We start from the raw sequence: 21,388 nt of genomic DNA on the forward strand, positions 1-21,388 counted from the left end.
TGAACCAGCCGGCATTCCCACCAGCAGTGTAGAAGGGTCCCTTTCTCCCCACATCCCTCTCCAACAGCGGTTGCTTTTGTTCTTTTGGATGTGTGCTAGTCTCTGTGGTGAGAGGTGGTATCTCGTGGTTGTTTTGATCTGCATCTCTCTGATGATTAGTGATGTAGAGCACTTTTTTCATGTGCCTTTTGGCCATTCGTATCTCTTCCTTGGTAAAGTTTCTGTTCATTTCTTCGCCCCATTTTTTGATGGGGTTGGATGTTTTCTTCTTGTAGAGTTCAACCATTGATATCAACCCCTTATCTGATGGGTATTGTGTAAATATCCTTTCCCATTCTGTAGATAGTCTTTGTATTCTGGTCACTGTATCTTTTGCGGTGCAGAAGCTTTTTAGTTTAATGTAGTCCCATTTGTTGATCTCTGTTTCTACTATATTGCTTAGTTCCGTGTCATCTTTGAAGATACCTTTATCTTCAATATCATGGAGAGTTTTGCCTACCTTGTCTTCAATGTACCTTATGGTTTGTGGTCTGATGTTGAGGTCTTTAATCCATTTTGATCTGACTTTTGTGCATGGTGTCAGGTCGAGTTCTAAGCCCATTTTTTTGCATGTGGTTGTCCAGTTGTGCCAGCACCATTTGTTAAAGAGGCTTTCCTTGCTCCACTTCACATCTCTTGCACCTTTATCAAAGATTAGATGATCATACATTTGAGGTTGTGTGTGGGGATATTCCACCCTGTTCCATTGGTCTGCAGTTCTGCCTTTATTCCAGTACCATGCTGTTTTAATTGTTACCGCTTTGTAGTAGAGTTTAAGGTTGGGGAGGGTGATGCCTCCCATCATCTTTTCCCAAAGAATTGTTTTAGCTATCCGTGGGCGTTTATTGTTCCATATAAATTTCAGGATTGCTTGCTCCGTTTCTTTGAAGAATGCCATGGGTATCCCTATAGGGATCGCGTTAAATCTGTATAATGCTTTGGGGAGTATTGCCATTTTGACAATGTTTATTCTCCCTATCCATGAGCAGGGGATATGTTTCCATTTCCTCATGTTCTCTTTTATTTCATGGAGTAGCGTTTTATAGTTTTCTTTGTAGAGGTCCTTTACTTCTTTAGTTAAGCTGATTCCAAGGTATTTGTATTTCTGGGGCACAATTGTGAACGGGATTGCTTTTTTCATGTCCCTTTCCTCTGTCTCATTTCCTAGAAAAGCTTGAGGAGAACTGGCAACAAGTCTTCTTTAAATGTTTGGAAGAATTTGCCAGTGAATCTGTCTGGACCTGGGCTTTTGTTTTTGGGGAGACTTTTGATTACAGTTTCGATTTCCTTGAAATTTATGGGCCTATTCAGGTATTTCACGTCTTCTTGGCTCAGTCTTGGGAGATTGTAGGAGTCAAGGAATTCATCCATTTCTTTTAGGTTCTCTTGTTTCGTGGCATACAGACTTTCAAAGTAGTCTCTGATGATCCTTTGAATCTCCTTGGTTTCTGTTGTGATGTCCCCCTTTTCATTTCTGATTCGGTTTATTAGGGTTTTCTCTCTTTCTTTCTTTGTGAGTCTTGCTAGCGGTTTATCAGTCTTATTTATTTTCTCGAAGAACCAGCTCTTTGTTTCATTGATCTTACGGATTGTTTTTCGGGTTTCCATATCGTTAATTTCTGCTCTAAGTTTTATTATTTCTTTCCTTAGATCTGGTTTGGGTTCCTTTTGCTGGTCCTCTTCTAAGATCTTGAGCTGCGAAGTCAAGCTATCTATATAGGCCCTTTCTTCCTTTCTGAGGAAGGCTTGCAGAGCTATAAATTTTCCCCTTAACACAGCTTTAGCCGCGTCCCATAGGTTCTGATAGCTTGTTTCTTCATTCTCATTTGTTTCGAGGTATCTCTCAATTTCTTTCTTGATTTCCTCCGTGACCCACTCATTGTTCAATAGTGAGTTGTTTAACTTCCAAGTGTTTGATTTGGTCCTCCGCGTCTGTGCATGATTAACTTCCATCTTCAGTGCATCATGGTCTGAAAAGATAGTTGATACAATTTCTATCTTCCCAATTCTATGAAGGTATAGCTTGTGGCCCAGAACATGGTCTATTTTGGAAAATGTTCCGTGTGCGCTGGAAAAGAATGTGTATTCTTTCTTTTGGGGGTATATAGCTCTGTATAGGTCTATTAGCCCTGTCTCCTCCATTTCTTCCTTCAGGGCCATTGTTTCCTTGCTGAGTGTTGTTCTTGTCGATCTATCCCGAGGTGATAAGGCAGTGTTGAAATCTCCAACTACTATTGTGGTGCTAGTTATGTCCTCCTTAAATTCTGTTAGGAGTTCTTTTAAGTATTTAGCTGGTCGTTATTTAGGTGCGTATATGTTTAATAGTGTGATTTCTTCCTGTTGTACATATCCCTTGATGAATATAAAATGACCTTTGCTGTCCCTTCTGATCTTTTTCAGCCTGAAATCAATGCTATCGGGTACTAGTATGGCCACCCCCGCTTTTTTTTTAAGGGGGCTGTTTGCTTGCAGGATTGTTTTCCATCCTTTGATTTTGAGTCTGTGTTTGTTCGGGCTATTCAGATGTGTTTCTTGTAGGCAGCAGAAAGTTGGGTTTAGTTTCCGAATCCATTTTGCCACTCTGTGCCTCTTGTTTGGTGCATTTAGCCCGTTAACATTAAGAGAAATCATTGTCATGGGATTTTGTGCTATTTTCTGTAGGGTTTGTTGTTCTTATAGGTCTTTTTCCTTGTCTTATAGTAGCCCTTTGAGTCCTTCTTTTAAATTTGGTCTTGAGTCTATGAAGTTCCTGAGCTGTTGCTTGTCCGTGAAATAGTGTATGGTTCCTTCAAGTTTAACTGAGAGTTTAGCCGGGTAGAGTATTCTTGGTGAGGCATTCATTTCATTGAGATTTTTCACTATATCCCACCATTGTCTTCGGGCTTGGAGGGTTTCTTCTGATAGGTCTGCTGTGAATCTAAGGGGTGCGCCTTTGTATATGATCTCCTTCTTTGATCTTGCTGCTTGCAGTATTGTGTCTCTATCCACGGCATCCATCATTCTGACTATGATATGTCTTGGGATTTTCTATTTGGGTCCCTTTAGCTGGCACCCTTTGGACTCCTTGTATCTGGATGTCCGCATTCTCTAGCTCTGGGAATTTTTTAGCAATGATGTCTTTAATGGTGTTTTTTTCATTGGGATTGGTTCCGTGTGGTTCCAGCACTCCCATGATTCATATGTTGTTTCTCCTGAGGTCATCCCCAAGGACTCTAACTCACTCTAGAGCCATTTTGAGGTCTTTTGCCATTATTTGTTGTTCCCTATATGCTTTGTGCAGCTCATCTTCAAGCTCACTGATTCTGTCTTCGGCTGTAGTCATTCTACTATTGAGGGCTCCTAAGGAGTTTTTAATTTCATCTACTGATTCTTTTAGTTGTGTGACTTCTGTTCGTAGCTTTGAAATTTCTGCTCTCATTTCTTCCTGGATTATCTTAGTGGAGCGTTCCAACGCTGCATCCATATCCTCCCTTAATTTATTGGATGTTCGTTCCATAGTTTCTTTGAGTTCGTGAACCATCCTCACAATTTCCTCTCTGAGTTCTTTATCTGAGAGGAAGATGTATTTCTGGGAGGTCGCTTCTGAGGTTAGTAAGATATTTTCTTGGCTCTCTCCTGGTGGTGGGGATTTTCTCTGTTTCTTCATGTTGTTATGGGCTTTACTATCTGGAGCTCTCGTTAGCTTGGGAGGAACCTCAACTGAAGATTTTGGCCTATGCTCTTTTGACAAAGGACTTTTCTGTGCAAGTTGATGTGTTCATTGACAATTTTCGTGAAGTTAGGATAGGCTAGGTTAGTTGAGTATTAACATACAGTAACTAAGATGATCAGGGAATTCTTCTGAGGATTGGGTTCTATCAATTGTGGCCAAAGGACAATGCATGGAATGGTAAAAAAAAAAATACCTCCGGCTGCGTTAGCGGCCTGTGCTCTGGAAAGAGGCCACGCTCACTTTTGAGGACACGCCCCCTAACGAGAGGACACGCCCCTAACCTGTTCAGACATGGGAGGGCGGGGTCAGGCGCGGTGGGCAAATGACTGAGACTTGCCCGGCGGGGCTGGGGTGCTCTCAGCTGGCCCGCTGCTGCGGGCAGGCATGGGACGCGGGGGGCGCTTTTCCAGGTGGCACAGGGTCTCCAAGGGGAAGAGCCAATGTACCTGTCAGACCCGGGAGGGTGGCTCAGGCGCGGAGGGACACGGGGGCTTTTTTCATACTTTCTAAAGCCTTTGTAACCCCTTATTCCTCTCCTACCTTTGCTTTGAAAATGCAGTTCCTTCTTGAAGTTCTTACATTTCTGACTTATCTACTTGTTTGATTCTGGTGAATAATCCCTCTCTACTAAAATGTTCTACTTCTCACTCTTCTCAGAATGTCTATTTTTTTCTGATGATTCTTTCATTCTATATTTTTAAAAGCTAGAATGAAGATACTTACTTGTAGGATAACATAGCCTCAGGTAGTTTAGGTTTATTGGGTTACTCCTGTTACAGTGCTCCTATTACTCTTTGTTTATTTGTAGCTTCTTTCTTAGTGTTCTGTTGACTTGTAAATAATGTTTTTCTCTTCTCCTTGAGTCCTTTGCATAGTTTATTCAGAGCAATGTCCTTTTTGTATGGACACAGGAGGACTTAGCAAATGTTATGCTTTTGTAACCTGGGAGTCATTTGACTCTACATGATATTTTCCTCCTGGGCATCTGTTCTCTCAACCTAAGCATCAGCTGCCCTTACTTCCTAGCACCCTCAAAAGCAGGGTTCCAACAAGGGACGAGACAGACCCAGGGCAAGCGGTGAGTTGTGTGCTACCCTGGCATCGAGATGGGCCTGGCCAAAGCGCCTAATGCTTAACTATAAGTTAAGAGCTTGATCATGGACACATGTTGTCATGATCCAAAAAGTGTTAACTAGATTTAGACCCTGCTAGGGTGAGGAATGATTAATCTGGCCTGAGTGCTGTGGTCTGAGCCTGTGGCAAGATGTTGTCAGGAGAGCTGCCTTGCAAACCTCAATGTATCTCTTGCTATGTCCATGCAAATATAACTAGTATTAAGATGTTAATGAGTGTTTGGAATGGGGAGAGGAGAAATAACCCTTAAGAGGTATTTTGCCTACTGGCAATCAGGAAGGGCTTTGACCGCCCCTAGGTTGTGTTCCCTTTAAACCTGACAGCCCTCAGGAAGGGCTTTATTATCTTTATTTTGCTACCTGGCAGTGTGTAACCTAGGGGCAAGGGCGAGAGAGGAAAAAGGGAGGAGAGAGATGGAGAGAGGCTGCAGTTGATCCAGAGAGAGGCCGGAGCTGGGAGTGAGGGAGATGGGAAAGATGGAAGATTGAATAAACGGTAACTAATCAGCAAACAGCTTGGTCCTCATTCTTCCTTCAGCTATCCTTGGTCAACGGCCGTGCTGATCCAGCCCATACACAGCAGTTCCAGAGCACCTAACGTGGGCGGTGAGACAGAGCCGCCCGGAGAGCCCAAGAGTGCACGTGCCTGTTACCTGTTGGTGAGCTTTAGTTTTTTACACTTACTCATTGCTATCATTGGTGTGTTGGTGATAAAGAAAAAAACTATGAACAGTTTTGTCCTTTAGAACTTAATTTCTATTTCATAAAAAAAAAATCTGTACCTCTAAAGAGATATGTTCTGTTAGGTTATCTAAGAAATTTTATTTTATTTTTTCAGGGAGAGCATGAAAGCAGTCCCCCACTACCAGAAATTATGCAGTCGAGTTTCCAACATTTGGAGAAATCACAGGGGTCAGCACATCTGGAGTACAATGGATACGCCTCACCCTGGGAAAACCACCTTCATAATCATAGTGTTAGGGGTGGCAGATCTCTGCCCGGGGGAAGAGGCTCGGAGAAACAAAAGAACAAAACCAAGACAACTCTTTCTGCAAATGCACGGGGTTTATTCAAGCCAATATAGTTATATTGGGACCTTCAACTGTGCCTGAATAGTGTGGCATAGCTGAAGGCCCCAAACTCAAAAAGCGAGGTGTTTTTATACCCTTTTGGGGAGAAAAGGGAAAATCACACATATTGCAAAGAAAATCACACCTATAGGTCAAAGGGGATCACACATAGGTCACTTAATTTGCTTATCTAAACATTTGTTGACTGTTAACTGTTTCCCTGCAAATGTTTGCTTACAGTTCCTAAGGCAGTTTGTTGGCCCATTTGGTGACAGTTTCCTGCCCAGTGGTATGTCGAGAAAACATCTTTCAAAGCAGTCAAACAGTTATAAAGGAAAATTTAACCCTTAACCTGCCCTCCTCTTCAATAGTATCTCACCCTCATAATCATGGTATTTTCCCTGTGAGGAAAGTATACACAAAACATTTTAATAGCGTCAATTAGAATCAGTATGAAATGGTCATATTGACAGTTCCATATTATAAAATCTAAAAATTTATAAAAATTCTGTGATTCCACACCAAGTAAACTTTAAATGGCAGTGATCAAGGTGAGCACCAGTGCCCTAGTAAAATCTTTCAATTCTGGTGCCATTTGTTAGAATATAAATACCTAACTTTGCTTCAATGGATTATTCTATTATGCAAATTAAATTATCACTTCAGAATATCTGAACTTCCCTAGATTCTTTTACTTCCATTGAAGGACTTTCAATATTTTCATTTAATTTTTTTTAAATTTTATTTTATTGAATCACCGTGAGATAGTTATAAGCTTTCATATTTGGGTTACAAACTCACAATGATCAAACACCTACCCCCCCAGTGCACATTCCCCACCACCGATATCCTGGGTATACCCCCGCTTTCCCACCCTCCCCCTGCCTCCATGGCAGACAATATTCCCCATAATCTCTCTCTACTTTTGGGCGTTATGGCTTGCAACACACTGAGAGGTTATCATGTTTGGTCCATTATCTACTTTCAGCACACATCTCCCATCCCAACTGGTTCCTCCAGCCATTATTTTCTTAGTGATTCCTTCTTTATTCCATTTGCCTTCTCTCCTCCACTAATGAGGCAGTCTTCCAGCTATGGGGCAATCCCCCAGGCCCTTGTATCTACTGTCCTTGGGTATCAGTCTCATATGATGTTATTCTATACGCCACAAATGAGTGCAGTCCTTCTACACAATATTTTCAAAATGCTTTCTCAAACTTCGCATATGTCTAGAGTTATCTAACAGAATTTATAAATATATCTGCATTTCATAGACATGCTCTCTTCATATATAAAATAAACTGACAATTTTTGGCAATTTTTATGTTTGTAGACTCTATTTCTTTCCACTGAAGTATATGCAATCTTATTGCTAGGATACTTTCTGAACATGTTTTTGAAATCACCTAGTAAATTTTATGTATTTTTTGATGCAGCTCTGGTGATAGTGAATGGTCTCTGTGTACATTTGTGGTTTCCAGATTCTTAATTATTTTCAAAAATATAAATATTTCCTGAAAATACTAAATAAATAATATGCTCAGATTCAGATTTAGAAACAGAAAAGAGAAAGGAAATGTCACTATTCATGTGGGGAGGAACTTAGTATACGACTGAGGTCAACTATCACTCATTTAGTGGGATTTTTAAATAGGAAACTAGGTCTGTGTTACAGTAAATGCAGGAAGTTAGAGATTATAAATTTTCTTTTTTTAGTGGGTATATATGTGCTCTCGAATAGAAATTGGACTTTGTATTTGTTATCTATTGACAAGAATGTTACAGAAGATGTAAGGAATTTATAGAGTTCTCTAGCTGGTGTCTTTCTGACTATTTGTTTCCGGCATTGTCCTTTTTATTCCCTGTGAACCTAAGCTCTAGGATAGAATTTTATGGTCCAGGAATGTTATGACAGGACCTTGAGGGGAGGCATATGTCAGGTGGGTAAAAAACAGAACTGCTGCCAAGGGGAGATTGAGACTTCCTCTCTTACTTTAATACTTTCCAATCCAATTTAGCTATTTATTTCCACTATGTATGGAAAGAAGACACAAAGTGCCCCTTGATATAATTTAGTTCATGGTATCAAATAAGTTCGATTAGGGGAACTGAAAAGATAGGGGCTGGAGTGATAATTTCTGAATATATGTTTGGAATCACAGCGGGTAGGGCGTTTGCCTTGCACGCAGCCTACCCGGGTTCGATCCCCAGCATCCCATATGGTCCCCCAAGCATCACCAGGAGTAATTTCTGAGTGCAAAGCCAGGAGTAACCCCTGAGCATCGCTGGGTGTGACCCCAAAAGCAAAAAAAAATGAGATATGAAAAGATTATGTCTTTCTTAGTTTCTTCTATAATAGCCAGTGCAGTATTTTAATTTTTGTTTTGGGGCCACACCAAGCAGTACTTAGGTATTATTCTTGGCTTTGTGATCGGTGATACTATACTGTCACTCTGACCACTACAAACTTAGAGGTGAGGTGTGTAGACATTTTTGTGGTAATCTTTGAGACCCAGCCACAGCCATGCTCAAGGCCCCTCTCCACACGTTCGGAATTGTGTCATGCATGAACGAACTGGCAGAGGAACCCACGTGTGCAGGACCCAGGACTGAGATCTCCAATCCTGCTCCAATTGGGACTGGGCCTCTTCCGCCCAGATCCCCCATTTTCCAGTAGCTAGGTGGTCACACCCAGAAACTGTCCTCAACACTGTGTAATTTCATCAACAGCCAACATCCAGAGACTATAAAACCAAGCTCCCGAAAGTACTATCTTATAGCCTAGTTCTCCCTGTTGGAGAACCTGGCAAGCTATGGAGAATTTCTTGCCCACCTGAGAAAGCCTGGCCAGCTCCCCTTGGCATTTTCATATGCCAAAACCACTAACAATGATGGGTTTCATTCCCCTGACCCTGAAAGAACCTCCAATGCAGCTTCCGTTGGGAAGGACAAGGAAAGAGAGGCTGCTAAAAATCTCAGGGCTAGTACAAACAGAGACGTTACTGAGACTGCTTGAGAAAACCTACGATCAATGGGATGATGATGATGATGATAAATCATTGAGAGCTTCTAGAGAATCTTATTATGCAAAGAATCCCCCTGCCTCTGCCCTTTACCCAATGTATGTTGATGTGCTTATTAATTGTCCTTAATATCTCTGTCAACTCAAACAATGAGTCACTTGTTAGGAGCGTGGGTACTGGAGCAATATGTTATTTAAAAAATGGTCACTCTATAAGACCACTGATACCTGCATACAGGACCCTAAAGCTTGGAAAAAATAAAAAAGAACTAAGAGTCAAATAAATAGAGTAGAAAAACTCAAATAATATGTTCGGTAAGACAGTAACTAAATAAGTATTTAATGAGAAGCAGAAGCAATTGATAAATTTTACAGATAGTAAGAAACATACAGATAGAAAGAAATGCCTGGAAAATTAAAAACAAAATTATCTATCAATCCTGAAATCTAATTTTCAAAGAAAGTAAAAAATAACAGCTCATTTTTGGAATAAGCATTAAACCAGACTGGATATAAATTAGAAGTAATACACTAAGTGTTTATCAAGTCAAGAAGAAATGTCATGCTTTTGTGTAGTCAACTGGATACTAGTCACCACAGATACATGTCCAAGATAAACAGCAAATTGGCCTCAAGAAAGAGCACTTGACAGGACATAATCATGTTTCAAATGTATGCAAAACCTGCTCACTTACCTAGTGATGGGTGCTTTCCTTCTATATAAAAGTTTTTTTAATAATCAGCCTTAGATGATTTTATAAAGTCTACTATTCATTTGGCCCAGAAAGCCTTGCAAAATCATGCTATAAAAGAGTTCAAAGTTTGTTCTACTGACTTTAAATATGAAATGAGTGAAATTGCTCAGACCCTCTTGGTTATGTGTAACTGAAAATCCACCAAGTTTCTAAAGGATGTCACTGTCCAGAACCAACATATGTCATTCCATTGTTATGCTGGTGGCATTGGTTTGGTGACTAGCTAAAGCAGTAGATGGATTCTGCATGCAATACATCTGTATTTAGGATATCAATTCATAGGTCTATAAACATAGCGTGGCTGTTGAAAGAAATCTCAGGGCTGGACCGAGGGTTGGTGGCGCAAAAGTAGTGCTGAATTTTCACTGCATAAGCTTAAAATTGCAGAAGTTATGCCGAACTTGGGTTTTTATTATAGTCTCTGATCATTAAGAATATTTAGGTGAGCAAATAACCCTAGTACGTGCTGCAGAATTAACAGAACTTATATGTTTCCCCTGCCAAATGGAGATGATCCTTGTTGATAAGGAGCAGATTGTTCCTAAACCAAACAGCAGATTTCATGGAAGGTAAAGATATCACGGATGAGACTGGAGAAACAAAAACGTATGGAATGGTTAAAAACAAACAAACAAACAAAAAACAGGCATAAAATGCATTTAAAAATATTGTTCAAAAAATTATGTAGACAGTTCTCAATTTTTGGGGGGCGGTCACACCCGGTGATGCACAGGGGTTACTCCCGGCTCTGCATTCAGGAATTAGGAATTACTCCTGGAGATGCTCGTGAGATCATATAGGATGCTGGGGATCGAAACTGGGTCAGCCGATTAAAAGGCAAATGCCCTACCCACTGTGCTATTACTCTAGCCCCAGTTCTCAAATCTTAATGGAAATTATTTTGAAATTAATGTCTTAAAATATATTTATATACTTTTTTTTACATTTTTTTGAGGGGGGAGGGCTTTGGACTAGATCTGATGGTGCCTATGCTTATTCTCGGCTCTGTGCTCAAAGATCACTACCGGTGGTACTCAGGGCTTACTTCTGGCTCTGAGCACCATTCTTAGTGGTACCCAGGAGATTATATGGGGTGCCATAGATCTAACCTAGGTCAGTTGTGTGCAAGAAAAGTGCCCTAACTGCGGTATGGTTTCTTGGGCCCTCCAGATTTTTGCTTTTAAGAGTTCATTGTGGATTTGCATACCTAAAAATTAAGACATCAATTAAACCAGATACATGGCTAAATATAAGCTTTAGAATAGCTTAAACCAGATTAATATTGTTATATAATATTAATATATTATTTTAATTTTTGAATCACACCCAAGTCTTCTGGCTCTGAGCTCAGAGATCACTCCTTTTGTATTCAGGGTTCTTATGGGTTTCCAGGGATCAGACCTGGGTCAGCTGTGCACAAGGCAAAATCTGACCACCGTCTTATCATTCTGGCCCTGTTTTAAGTATTTTTAATATGATGGTATGTGAGTTATATGTTTGATTCCTGGAATTTCTTAGGAGAACATGTATGATACCAAAGATTCAAACTGGAACAGCTTCCTATAAGGCAAGTGACTTACCTACTTAACTATATCTTTGGATTTAGTTTTAACATTTAATTTTAACCCATTAATAAAATAATGTGAGTTTGATAAAAGTGAGTTCTCAAAGTTTTTTTAATCTTTATTAGAAATTTAAAAGTTTACCTGATCTAGACACCAGGAATATGCTTGAGTTAGTTAAACTATTTTGTTATCTTGTAATACATTAGTGTTGAGTTAAAGTAAGATATTTTAAAGAAACAGAAGATCCTAGTGTTTATTATAGAAACAATTATTTGCACAGCAGTAAATGAGGATTCAACATTATAAATTAGAAGTACATTTTTATTAGAAAAACTGATTACTCTGCATATGAAACATTTTCCCTGCTCATTGTACTTAATCAATTATACTATCTACCAAAATCTTTGATAACTTTTTTAAATCTTTGATAATTTTAACAAATTAAGTCTCTTTTCTTGTGCACTATGTTTTTAAAGAATTAACTTAAAGTTTTGTTGTTCTTAAGAATAAACTTATTATAAGTAAAAGTCTATGAATTGCTTATGAAGGAGATATAAGAATATCTTATATTCTTATATATCTCCTAGAGAATGGAAAAGTATTTCATGTTCATAGATAGGAAGAACCAATATTACAAAAATGACCATGATGCTTAAATTATAATACCCAAAATTTGAAATTATAGAATATATCTATAGTGATCAAAACAGCATGACACTGAAATAAGTATAGACTCTGACCAAAGGTTTAGAATTCAGAACCAAAAACCAACTTCCCCGATATAAGTTTGACAAAGGAGTTGTATACATGAAGTGAAGTAAAGATAGCATCTCCAAAAAAATGATTCTGAAAAAAGAAACTAAATAACCACTTGTGTAATAAGGAAACTGGAGCCATTTCTCACAGCTTACACAAAAGTCAATTCGAAATGGATTAAAAAAAAAAATTGAGATCAAACAAAAATCCATGTCACATTGAGGAAATGTAGGCAGAATGCTCTAAGATTTTATCTAATTTCTAATTTGTTTTTGTTTTTGGGTCACACCCAGCGATGCTCAGGGCTGAGTCAAGGCTCTGCACTCGGGAATCACTCCTGGTGGTGCTCGGGGGACCATATGGGATGCTGGGAATCAAACTCGGGTCGACCGTGTGCAAGTCAAACGCCCTACCCACTGTACTATCGCTCCAGCCCCTAAGATTTTAGACTTCACTGATATATTCAGTGATGTGATTCCTTAGGCAAAGACAACAGAAATAAAAAATAAACCAAAAAAGACTATATCAAATTAAAGTTTCTGCCTGGCAAAAGAAATATATGTCACTTGTCACTGGTCATGAAATGCATGCTAAATAAAAAGATATCCTATTAAATGAGAAAATATACTTGCACTCACGTATATTTCTTTCTGTAACCTGTCTTAGTAAATTACAAATAATAAAAATCTGTAATAATATCTTCTGAAGATGTCAATTATTTCTGATTAATTTTTGTCATTTTAAATCCCTATAAATCAGGTAAAGGGTTAATATCCAAGATACATAAATAATCCACAAATATAGAAAACAACAATTAGAAAAGCCCTATCAAAAAATGGAGAGAAGAAATGAATAGCACTTCTCTGAAGGAATCGGATGAATGGCCATTAGACATATGAAAAAACTGCTCATCTAGGCTGGAGCAAATGCACAGCGGGTAGGGCACTTGCCTTTCACGAGGCCAACCGGGCTTCGATTCCCAGCAAGCATCCCATATGGTCCCCTGAGCACTGCCAGGAGTAATTCCTGAGTGCAGAGCCAGGAATAACCCCTGTGCAGAGCCAGGTGTGACCCAAAAAGAAAAAAAAAACCCTGCTCATCATCACTTACTGTCAGGGAAATCCAAATAATATAATGCTATACCACCTCACACCAGTGAGAATGACATCTTGAAAGTAGCAGGTTAACAAACTTAGTTTTAAGGAGGGTTAAACGATCAGTCTTATCAAAGATTTCTAGATTTTGTTATCTTCTAATCTATTCTCTGTTGAGTTTTATGATAAATTATAAAAGTTTTCAAGTTCTCTCTGTAACCTGTCTTAATAAATTACGAATGAAAAAATTTGTACTCATATCCTCTGATGATATTAATTATTTCTTATTAATATTTATCATTTGAAATTCCTATAATCATATAGCCTTTTAGTCATTTAAGATATCAGGCAAACATATAGGCAGAGATTGGCAAGATTCAAGCTAATGTCTTGAGTCCAGTCTCTGTGATCATATCATCATAACAAATATTTTAAATGATTCTATTATACTTATTGGGCTATCTTAAGTTCTTTTCCACACACACACACACACACACACACAAATCATTTTAGTTTTCCATTATAAAGTGGTAAACTTCTTGGTGTTCTGGTCTTATATATGTCATAAGTACCCAAGTCCTTCTTTTGAATGTCAAGTGTCTTGATTTTCATATTAAAGAACAGGTGGTGCTAAATTTAATTGATGTTTTAATTTGGCAAGTTCCATAATTAAATGGAAATTTTTCTTTCTGTATATTTAACTCTGTGCCTTTAGAGATAAAAAGGATTTCTATCATATTTCATATTCATGAATACTTTCTGGACTTCAATGTGTGACTTGACCTATAATTAGTGATCAGATTGTTTTTCTCTTTTCTTCAGGCATCTAGTACTTTCAGAAGTAGCCAATAAATATAAATATAAATAATGATTTTTATGACATCTAAACTTTGTTAGTCTATTTATTGGTATCATTCTATGTCACAAATGGAATTTAACTCAATGCATTTTTAAAGAGTAATTTCCATGTGTTGCTGTTCTTTATACTTTCACTTTCAATTAATTAATGGCAACTATTTTTGAATTTAAATATCACTATTTAAAATGATTTAGTAGCGTGCTAGAAATTTCCAATTAACATTCAAGTAAACTGGAAACTATATACTTTATACTCTTAAAGTTTTTTGTGTCTTTTATTTTGTTTATTTTGTTGTTGTTGGGATAAGGCCAGCATTGCTCAGGACTTCTGGTACTGGGCTCACTTTTGGAACTTTTGGGGGATCATATAGGATGCCAGAGATAGAATCTGAGTTGTCCACATACAACGCAAGCACCCTACCCTCTGTACGATATCTCCTATGACAACACTTTATATAATTCTTGAATGTCCTGGGAGTGCTCTTGATTTAAAGGTAGCACTGTCGCACTGTAGCACTGTCATTCCATTGTTCATCGATTTGCTCAAGCAGGCACCAGTAACGTATCCATTGTGAGACTTGTTGTTACTGTTTTTGGCACATCGAATAAGCCATGGGTTGCTTGCCAGGCTCTGCCATGTGGGCAAGATACTCTTGGTAGCTTGCCGGGCCCTGCTGGAGGGATGGAGGAATAGAACCCCGGGTCAGCCGCATGCAAGGCAAATGCTCTACCCGCTGTGCTATCACTCCAGTCCGATTTAAAGGTAACTTTCAGAATTAGTGGCACTGTAAATACCACACTGCCTCTGACTTAATATTATTACAGCTTGCTTTTTTTTGGACCCGGCTGTGGAAGGAGCATGATGGAGGGGCCCGAGGGAGCGCCCTCGGACCCCAAGCAGCCCACTGAACTAATTCCGGCATGGGACCAGAGACCCCACGGCGTGCTGAAGCTGTGGGACCCGGGCATCCCCCAATTCTTTTAACCTGTCTCTCTCTCAACTCCTCCCTCCTGAGCACAGCGCAGGGGCCGCGGTTTTCCTGAGCGCAAAACGGAGACGCCGAGCCTCTCTCTAGGTTTCTCCATCTTATGAGCACCATAAAAGGGTAAAAGTTTATAGTGATGTTATTTCTGGTTGTACTTTCCCTGGACTTTATACAGAAACCCAAAACCGCGCGGCCGCTGCCGCGGCCGCGCGACTTAATGTCATCTTAGTATGAGCAATATGTAATGGTTCCTTTCTAATGGGGCGGACTTTTGTGGGAGATCCTAATAGTAAGTCTGTTGCTGAAATATTGAAGGCAATCAAAGTGGTAGCCATCTCACTAGACTGAACTAAGCTATATCCCCACGCCGGCTGAGAAGAAATTTTCTTCTTTCTCGGGAAGAAACGCGGTGTGTCATCAACTACAGTGTGATGTCCATTAAGCAAACAGACCTGGTGGCGTGGGAATGGGATATAAGGGGAAAAATTATGTACAAGGAACAGCGGGACGCTGGTGGAATCTCGAACCGGAGCCGACACCAGCGCAAGACCGTCGGTTCCAGAGACTGCTTGCAGATACTCTACAAGTCTATCAACTAAGCCAGAGCCCCACGCCTGCTGATGACGGGAAATAACCATCCTTTTCGGTTTTTTTTTTCCCTTGTCAGGCAGCGTGGCGATTACTAAAACAGGCGTGAACTCGGTGGCGCGGGGCAAGGGGGAAAAAGAAAAACTATGTAACAAACAGCGGGACTTAATATCTCTATATTCTTAGCAATGGAGAACTATCAAATGCCTCCTTGGCAATAGGACTGCTTTTCTTTTTTGGGGGAAACCCCAACAACGGTAGTGAGTTGTGTGTTGAAACATGAAATGTAATCGAAATAAGGCGTAAACGAAGTGAAACATATCATGTGCAAGGGTCGGGACTGGGGAGGTGGGAGGGGGCGGCAGGTATACTGGGGGGGTTGGTGATGGAAGATGGGCACTGGTGAAGTGAAGGGTGTTTGAGAACTGTATAACCGACATAATCCTGAGAACTATGTAACCCTCCACATGGTGATTCAATAAAATTAAAAAAAAAAAATTAAAAAAAAATATTATTACAGCTTATTTTCAGCTTTCATTTTCAGATGCTATGATCATGTAAGATAGCCATTGTAATGGTTTATTAGAAACTGTTGGATGAACAATACAAGAAGTAGGATCTATTTCAACAAATTCAATCTGTTAGGTAGCTGATGTGCTTGCCTTGAGATGTCTTTCTTTTTATGTCTATAGAGTTTGACTTTTAAATTCAGGAGGCTGTCATTATAAGTGTCAGAGTTTTAGAATTATTCTATGTCTTTATATACAGAGATACTTGACTGATTATATTATCTTAATAGAATCCATCAGAAAAATCAGACAATATGGTAATTCCACTTAAAGACTTTTTCTCTGCCTTAATTTCACTGTCAGGAGATAAAATTGTCTCAATATATTGATGAGGAGACAGAATATCTATATTTGGGGACATGATGTGTCTTCAAGCACAACTACTGAGAGAAAAATTATTTCTTCCATGTGGAGAGTTTTAAATTAATAGAAATAAAAAGAAAGAAAATTTTAAAAGTTAGCTACCTGGTTCTCTTTACTCTAAGTAATGCCACATATATTTATTTCTGGTAAAGGCCTCAGAAAGAAGTACCTGAGTTATCCTGAGTTGTATTAAATCAACAAAAATAAGACAGATGTTTGACAAATTATTTTGGGTTGTAAAGATTCCAGGTGATTAAACACAGTTGCTAAAACTTAGATTTTGTGAAAGGATACTTTGTTATGTTTAAATATTTGGAACTTGAGAATCTCACAATTGTAGTCTTCATTCATAAATGTTTAAGTCTTTCTCCAAATAGAAAAATAATGCAATAATATAAATTATTCTAGTGGCAACAATAAACTATTATTGAATTAAATGCATTATTTAAAAATGAGGAAAACAAACTTTTGAAAGAAATTTCATGATACTGATACAGAAGATTATTAAATAATGTAATTTTATGGCTATTGGTTCATCATATTATTATATAATTATATATGTTTTATATATATTATATTATAGCTATTGGTTTACTGATACATAACGTGAAGTACTTAAAAAGAACATCATCATGGATTCAAGAAGTGCTAAGAAACTTTCCGTTTAGGACATTATAGCATAAAATATTTTTTAAAGTACAAATATCTTGTGCTCTACAATGAACTGTGTCCTTTAAAAGTGTGGAATCTAAAATCAATATTTTCAAACAATTTCACATTATTTAAATTGGGTGAAAAAGTGTGGAAACTTTCAGCTCAGTGTTTTGATGTTAATAATAATCTAAAGCACCTTTGAGAAAATTTTCTTATGTCCTTATTATTCTAGTGAAATTCCTTTGCTTTATCTACAAAAGCTTTTGGAAGGAAATTCATCTCAATTATAAAATGTTTGAAGGCATAACTTTATTTTTCCAGTTTGGCTACTACCATTGCTATCACAACATTTGAAATGAAAACAAAAGCGTCTGACAAATAGAAATTAAATTTCAATGACATTTCATAAAACCAAGCATTCAAAAGTGTCTATGAACTGTTGTGTGCCTGGTTTTGGAGTGTTCCGTATTGGAAACACAAAAATATATTTTAGCTGCAGAAATCACTTTTTGGTGCTGACGAGGATTGTCAGTGAAATACATTTGGATTCCACAAAGCATAAAGAGAAATATTGATAATTTAAAAAATATTTTAATGGCAACAGGCAGTAATACAAATGTATTTTTTTTAAATATTGCTTATGAATATTATCATGCATGTCCTACCATCTAACTGTAAATTCTAAGGATGGATATAGGAGTTCAAAGATTAAAAGAACATGCCCTATTTATTATTTTTAAATGAAAGTTGGCAACTTATGCCACCAAAATAATTATTTTTAATATAATAATATAATTATTTGAAATCTTGTCTCCTCAGAACAAGTAGACAATTAAAACAAACCATTTTTTTCCTATAGAAACCAATAAAAGCGATTCAATTTTATTTTTATCATATGCATTATTCAATTATATGCAATCTCACTTTATTTGGGAATCTGATACTATGTCTTTATATATATTTATAAGATAAATATACTTTTACACAATAAATTTAGAAATAATCATTTTAAATTGAACTGTTTTGCTTGATACAATAAATTACTCATTGAATTTGGGGTATACCATGACATTCTTCAAAGAAATGGATCAAGCAATCCTAAAATTCATATGGAATAACAAACGTCCAAGGATAGCTAAAACAATTCTTGGGAAAAAGATGATGGGAGGCATCACCATCCCCAACCTCAAACTTTACTACAAAGCAGTAACAATTAAAACAGCATGGTACTGGAACAAAGGCAGAGCCGTAGACCAATGGAACAGGGTGGAATATCCCTACACACAACCCCAAATGTATGACCATCTAATCTTTGATAAGGGAGCAAGAGATGTGAAGTGGAGCAAGGAAAGCCTCTTTAACAAATGGTGCTGGCACAACTGGACAACCACATGCAAAAAAATGGGTTTAGACCTTGACCTGACACCATGCACAAAAGTCAGATCAAAATGGATTAAAGACCTCAACATTAGACCACAAACCATAAGGTATATTGAAGACAAGGTCGGCGAAACCCTCCACGATATTGAAAATAAAGGTATCTTCAAAGGTGACACGGAACTAAGCAATCTAGTAAAAACAGAGATCAACAAATGGGACTACATTAAACTAAAAAGCTTCTGCACCGCAAGAGATACAGTGACCAGAATCCAAAGACTATCCACAGAATGGGAAAGGATATTTACACAATACCCATCAGATAAGGGGTTGATATCAATGGTATATAAAGCACTGGTTGAACTCTACAAGAAGAAAACATCCAACCCCATCAAAAAATGGGGCGAAGAAATGAACAGAAACTTTACCAAGGAAGAAATACGAATGGCCAAAAGGCACATGAAAAAGTGCTCTGCATCACTAATCATCAGAGAGATGCAGATCAAAACAACTTTGAGATACCACCTCACACCACAGAGACTAGCACACATCCAAAAGAACAAAAGCAACCGCTGTTGGAGAGGATGTGGGGAGAAAGGGACCCTTCTTCACTGCTGGTGGGAATGCCGACTGGTTCAGCCCTTCTGGAAAACAATTTGGACGACTCTCAAAAAATTAGATATTGAATTCCCATTTGACCCAGCAATACCACTGCTGGGAATATATCCCAGAGAGGCAAAAAAGTACAATCGAAACAACATCTGCACATGTATGTTCATCGCAGCACTGTTTACAATAGCCAGAATCTGGAAAAAACCCGAATGCCCCAGAACGGATGACTGGTTGAGGAAACTTTGGTACATCTATACAATGGAATACTATGCAGCTGTTAGAAAAAAGGAGGTCAAGAATTTTGTAGTCAAGTGAATGGGCATGAAAAGTTTCATGCTGAGTGAAATGAGTCAGAAAGAGAGAGACAGACATAGAAAGATTGCACTCATCTATGGTATATAGAATAACAGAGTGGGAGACTAACACCCAAGAACTGTAGAAATAAGTACCAGGAGGTTGACTCCATGGCTTCGAGGCTGGCCTCACGTTCCGGGGAAAGGTCAACTCAGAGAAGCGATCACCAACTACATTGTAGTCGAAGGCCATGTGGGGGAAGGGAGTTGCGGGCTGAATGAGGGCTAGAGACTGAGCACAGCGGCCACTCAACACCTTTATTGCAAACCACAACAGCTAATTAGAGAGAGAAAACAGAAGGGAATGCCTTGCCACAATGGCAGGGTGGGGTGGGGGGGAGATGGGATTGGGGAGGGTGGGAGGGACACTGGGTTTACGGGTGGTGGAGAATGGGCACTGGTGAAGGGATGGGTTCCAAACTTTGTATGAGGGAAGTATAAGCACAAAAGTGTATAAATCTGTAACTGTACCCTCACGGTGATTCTCTAATTAAAAATAAATAAATTTAAAAAAAAAAAGAATTTGGGGTATAATGTTAAAGAGAAGAGAAACTTTGCAAGAGAACAAAATCTGTTTATCATGTTTTCTATAAATTGATGGGAACTATCATATTTGAAAGTGAGTTGGGATTTTACCATATTTTGGAAAAATCACACTATCCTATGCAATTTCACTATATTGATGCCAATCTATTATCATAGAATGCAGAGCAAAGAGGTAGTAGCTAGTACTGTGACTTGTCGCATTTGAATTGTTTAATTGTTAATGCAAATGAGGATTTAATTGCAAGATTTTTATCTTGGAAGCTAGGCTACTTGGGTAAATATTTTAGTATTGAGAAACCTTTGCAAAATATTTCAGACAGAAACCGTAGTTGTAGTATTATTTGGGGGGGATGGGGAGTTGAGTATCGTGGGAATATTAGTGATGCTCACGGCTTCTCACTGAGCATTGTGTTCAGAGATCACTTAAGATGTATGGGGGAGCCACATGCATTGCCAGGTATCAAATGGCGTGCGACATGCAAAGCGTGTCCCATAACCCCTCTCTAACATATCTCCAGTCCAAGTCTTATTTTAGGATATAGGAAGTGTTGCTATGCAGTGAAATCTCAATCAATGTTAGTTTTTCTATCTCTCTTTCTCCTTAGAGCCTGACATTTCATCAACTAGAGATTCATTGCTATTAATAAAACACCTCATTTGAAAGTAAAATGTCTCTGGGAAGGTTAAAAATTTTATTTCTTGTTTCCAATTAGTTTAATTAGATCACTTTATATCTCTATCCAAATTCAACCTCCAAAGTTGACTACATGTTAGAAAACAAAGCTTTATAGGGATGTTAAGAAGGTGACAGATAGTTTTTCAATGTAGAAGTTTCATCTAGATTATAAGAATTGAGCTTAGATACTAAGGAAGAATTTTTAAATGGAGAGAGGAAATTGATCTGTTTACTTCTCTTCTGTTTCCATCTAGTTTTCACATCCTGGGGTTTTTCTCCTGCTTATTATATATTTAATGCAAAAGGAATAAAAAGGACAGCTGTGGCAGTTTCTTCATTGAATAACTGAAGAAAAATCTTTTTTTCATTTCTGAGGAAAGAGATAAGAAGAAATGTCTCCAATTTTTTTTCTTCATTAGCTATATAGGGATCAATTAAAAGCAATATACGTACAGTAGATGAATAAATATTTTAAACATTTAACTGATAATATATGGGCTGGAGTGATAGCACAGTGTTAGGACGTTTGCCTTGCACTCGGCCGACAAAGGTTTTTTTCCTTTGCATCTCTCTCAGAGAGCCTGGCAAGCTACCAAGAGTATCCCACCTGCACAGCAAAGCCTGGCAAGCAACCCATGGCATATTCGATATGCCAAAAAC

The 21,388-nt window shown here is 38.3% G+C and overlaps 1 protein-coding gene and 1 non-coding gene across 2 annotated transcripts in view; one reads left to right on the top strand and one right to left on the bottom strand.

Annotated features, from left to right (window-relative positions):
* LOC129405964 (uncharacterized) overlaps positions 1–21,388 on the top strand; it is a 390,594-nt gene that overhangs the window by 210,119 nt on the left and 159,087 nt on the right. The window lies entirely within an intron of this gene.
* Positions 5,719–5,880, bottom strand: LOC129406384 (U1 spliceosomal RNA). The gene has a single exon (XR_008630980.1). It is a non-coding gene; the product is annotated as a U1 spliceosomal RNA (small nuclear RNA).

Source organism: Sorex araneus, chromosome 6 (genome assembly GCF_027595985.1).
Source record: "Sorex araneus isolate mSorAra2 chromosome 6, mSorAra2.pri, whole genome shotgun sequence".
Lineage (NCBI taxonomy): Eukaryota > Metazoa > Chordata > Mammalia > Eulipotyphla > Soricidae > Sorex > Sorex araneus.